A 5,099-nucleotide genomic window follows, 5' to 3' on the forward strand; every position below is an offset into this window, starting at 1 on the left:
ACTGACAGTACTTCCACAACTTCTTCTTTAAGCACGGACGATACTTCATCTGATAATGAGGCAACTCAAGGTGATAATGATAATGATGATAACAATGATGGTGCTGACAATACTACTCATCCAGTGCTTTCTCAGAATATTCAAGTGGGAGCAGTTATTGAAAACATTGAAGATATATTTGCCGAAATAGAAGGTCAACATACTTGCCCAAGTCTACATTCCTTATCTTTCAATGTGGATGAAGAATTTGGTGATACATACAATGATTTCGATCGTTTACTGGAGGATATTCCAGTTGAAGGTGATGAGGGCGTTCAAGTAGAAAATATTGAGAGGATGAGTGACAAGGAAGGAGAAAAAGATGGTGAGAGTGTGAGTGTGAGTGGAGCTCAAAATGAAGAATATGCTCTTATCTCAGCGAAAACAGTTAGCTGGGTACCCACATCTACTATCAACATTCATTCGTTGAATGTTGGTATTGAAACAGAAATAGCTAGCCCAACTATGCATTTGCACACCCCTCCCGGCCACTCAACTGATTTTCAACAACCAGTTGTTTCAATTTCTCACGGGGACTTAGCACATAACCTATCTGCTTCTCGTTCGGAGAATGTGGATATTGAAAATAGTAGGCCTCTACCCCAGTCTACGACTTCGATTCTGTGCACCTCGAGTATAGAGCCCATACACATAGGTACACGAGTCAAGAGCATCTGTTGCTCAACTTGTAGTTCTTAGTGAACTTGCCGGAACGACTAGAGTGGAGTCTTTTGACTTACCACAAGGACAGGTCGGAAGTCCTACCAGTGCTAATATCATGCCAACACTGAACGTAGGTACAACATTTTACTCAACTGTTGTTACAACTGGCAATCTATGTGATCCAGGTGTGAGTTTACCCGACTTTGTGTCAAGGGAGTATCTGGACAGCGCTCTAAAGGCTGTTCAAGCTCACATGGAAACGTAGATTCTAAGTTTGAAAAGGATGATGAAGGGAAAGGAGCCGATAGTTGATGAACAACCGTCTGTGCCGTCACCACCGCCTGTGCCTGAGCCTCCGAGGGTACAAGAACAATCGGTGGATGAGCTTAAATCGTTGCTATGCGCAAAGTTAATGTCTACTCAAAATCCAGATGCGGATGATGTAGACTTGGTTGGGATTTTTCGACAACTTGTAGATGATAACCCAAATGTTCGAGTCTAAGAGTTTTTGGCCTTTCAAGATGTAGTTGCTTCTATTTTCTCAAAAGTTAGCAATCTAATTACATCCAACAATCAAGCCTTGAAGAATTCCATTGATGCCCTATCCGAAAGGGTATCGATCTTAGAAGATACGTGCCGAGCTCAAGCCACCTCCTTAAAAAGAAGACATGATGATTCGGACGATCCTGATCATCATGAGGGGGAGAGAAAAAGACAGAGGTTGGCTGAGTCGTCTGTTCATGTTGAAATTGTTGAAAGGGAGCCAGATTCTGGAGGGGTTAACGTTGAAAGTCCTATTCCAGAAAGATCAAGGGAAAGGACTACAGGCCTGATAATAATTGAACATGAAATAGCCATGGAGACAAATCCTATGATCGAGCCAATGGTTGAAAAGCCGGCAGACTTCACTGTAGAGACAAGGCTGCTTTCGGATTTGTCTGCCTACGTGGGCTATAATGAAACGTTTTCTAAAGAACTGGGTGGAGTTCAAGACTTCGGTGAAGATATTGATAATATTTATGAGTCATTCGGAATGTACTTTGACTTTGAAGCTGATATAAATGAAGATGAACCAATCTTTCCATTCCAGGATGATCATCAGACTCCTTCTGAACCTTCCACCATAGTTGGTCATGATGCTTCAAAAACTTCGAGAACGGCGTATGATCCTACTGAGATTTTTACTAAGACTTACGTGTCGTTTGCAATACGAGCTAATGTTCCAGGTTACGACAGAGCACATATTAGAGAGCCTTACCTGGAAGACATCTACTTCGGTATCTTTCTTCAGCACTGCAAAGCTCTGAGTGCAGATAAAATTCTTTCAATTCACAAAGAAACCCGAGATTATCGCTTGGAGTATAAGCATTTTCTCAAGGCGAAGCGCCTCCCGATTAGCCAAGTACGGACCTGACATCGCATCGTCTCCATCAAACAAATTGATGCCAATAAACTCCTTAGAGTTTGGTATCCCGTGTTTACTGTTACAAGATAGGATGGAAAGGTCTGGACGTTCAGTGAAGCTGACTTCACTAATCTCTATTTAAAAGACTTGGAGCACATGTATCACGAACTACGGAATCTGACTGTAAGAAGAGAAGGAGCAATTGTTGCTCTTGATGCTATCAAAAGATATATGCGGAGTCATGTAAAAGTATCAATGGTTCTTGATATCCAAATGGGTCTTGAAGACAACCAGAGGATCATTAATTTGAAAATACCAGACCAAGAACTTGAAGATATTGAAGGCTATCCTCTGTATATTATTCTTGAGGATCCGGAGTTTGGTGTGGTGTATAGTGCTGAAAGTCAGATAAAGAAGTTTATGAGATTCAGTGAGCTGAACAAGTACAATGATGGCACTATAAGGATGGTGCATCGGGCGCTTGAGACGATCAAAGCAGACAATGATAAAGCCGCGGAATCGGAGAGAATGAGTCTGAAGGAGAGTATCTACTGATCAATGCTCTGAACCTGCTTGATGACAAATTGCAATACCGGAGTGCGTTAAGGAGGCTTGAGACACTACTTAGGCTTAGAAAGTCAAGATTCACAATGTCTCGAACTTGAATCCAAAGGGGGAGATTGTTGGGTTCAAGATTGTGCTTAAAAGATTGTATTCAAGTTCTCCCATTTGTATTTGTTTTGTAATAGTTAGCTTTGTTATTTTCCTAGTATAAATAGTTTTTAGCTGGTTAATTGTAATTAGTTTTATGCTAATCACTTTGTAATTCTCTCAAGAAATATTATTCTCAAGCTTGGCGAAAAATCTCTCTCTACTCATCTAATTGTTCTTGAAGATTAATCTGATTGTGATTGATTTTTGGGATTAACAGCATGTACTATGCAGAGGCTCTGTGACTGGAGTGTAGCTCCGTATTAAGCGCCTAAGCTTTTTGGCACTTAAGGCTTGACCTTCCACGGAATAGAGCGCGGTCTCTATATGTGAGACGCTTGGCTCTTTGAGTAAGAGCTCTGTCTTTTCATCTCTTTTGCATGAAAGCTCTTAGTCCAGACAGCTTCAAAGGACTATGTCCTACGGACCAAAGTAAGAGGCTTCTTACTTACACTTTCACAAGATGAGATCTAACATTTGTTGTTCTTGATTATTCTTTACAAGCTGTTCATACTTTCTTTATAACCTAATAGGATAGATTTAGTTCTTTCGCTACTTATTTGTTTAATCTATCCATAGATTAACAATTGGTGTCAGAGCAGATTGATTGTTCTTCAAATAAAACGATCAAAATTTGAATCTCTGTATTCAAGTTTCTCTCAATTCTTTTTGGGTTTATTTCTCTAAAAATCTTCATTCATACTTGTTCTTCGAAAATTTCTCCGCATAAAATTCATCATCAATGGCAAAATGGAATTCTGCATACAACGTTGGATCTCTCACCAACCACCAACCCTTCAACGTGAAAAATATCCACAATGGAAGATAAGAATGATCAACTTCTTTGAAAGAATGAATATAAACTTGTAGAGATCTGTTATCAACGACCTTTACACTCCTCAAACTCTAATTCCACGAGTTCCTGCTACAGGAACCATTGATGAAATCCTAACTTACTTCGTCCTGAAGGATGAGAAGTCCTGGAATGATGAGGACAAATAAAAGGTGGAAGTGGATCAAAAGGCAAAAAAGTTGCTTATTATGGCAATCCTTAATGATATTTTCCAATCTCTAGAATCATGCAAGACGGCTAAGAAAATTTGGGATGAACTCGCAAGTCAACTAGGAGGGCCCAAAATAAAGAAAAATAGAAGGGTCAAATGTCTCAATGAATACACATACTTCGATGTCCTTCCAGATGAGCCAATTCAAAAAACTTATGACAAATTCAATACGTTGATAAATCAATGTCGTAGAAACGACATCTCGAGAACCAAGGAAGAAAACAATGTACTATATATTAAAAGTCTCGACGATGAATGGACACAATTGTCCATGTCTCTACAAGCTAACCAAGATTTGGAGAGCTGGTCACTTCGTGACGTATATGGAAATCTTGATGTCCAAGAGCAAGATATAATGAAGAAAAAGGTATCACTTGGCAGTCCTATGGCCCTAGTCTCTGAAGAAAAGGAGACGGCCAAAAACTCTTCAAAAGATCAATAAAAGAAAAAAGGCAAGAAGGCCTTGATAAGTAATTCTGAGTCTAAAGATGAAAGCTCAAACTGCGATGATGACCTTAAGGCATTTGCCAAATCTCTTTCTCTCATCACCGAGCAGTTCCAAAAGAAGTTTGTCAAGAGAGCCTATGAAAAGAATAATAGCAAAGAGTTCAGAAAAGAGAGGTTTCAACCATCGTACGAGTAGAAATCAATCAAGTTCTATCCTAGAGATGAAAGGAGAGAAGACAAAAGAGATGATAGAAGAGAAGATAAAAGAGAACAAAGAAGAGAGGAAAAGAGACAAAACGGAGATGGAAGGAAAGAAACTTCACGTTGTACCAGTGCAGAAAGATCGGCCATTTTGCAAGTGATTGTAAAGGAAGATTGGTCAAAGACGTAGACTACTACAAGAATAAATATAAATATAATGCCAGAGAGAGGTGCTTCTTGGAAGAGAAAGAAATTTGAATCTCTAACTCCTCATCAAATTAAGAAGCTGACAAAGCTCTAGTCTGTCTCATGGCCAAGTCTTCTGATGCAGAGAAGCCTATGTCTGAAGCATCCATCTCTGACTCCGATGACCAGGCCATGATGAAAACCCCCACTCTGCTCAATCAGAACTACAGTTAAGTAATTTACAACTCTTTGACGACTTTCAGAAGTTAAAGAAAAAGTAGTTTTGAAAAATGTGAAAGAATTAAAGCAGAAAAAGAAGTCAGCTTCAATAAAAGAGCGACAAACCTTTTTACTGTAGAAAAAGAAGAGATTGAAAATTAAAG

This window comes from Cynara cardunculus, unplaced genomic scaffold (assembly GCF_001531365.2).
Source record: "Cynara cardunculus var. scolymus isolate 2C unplaced genomic scaffold, CcrdV1 Un_Scaffold_2215, whole genome shotgun sequence".
In the NCBI taxonomy this organism is placed as follows: Eukaryota; Viridiplantae; Streptophyta; class Magnoliopsida; order Asterales; family Asteraceae; genus Cynara; species Cynara cardunculus.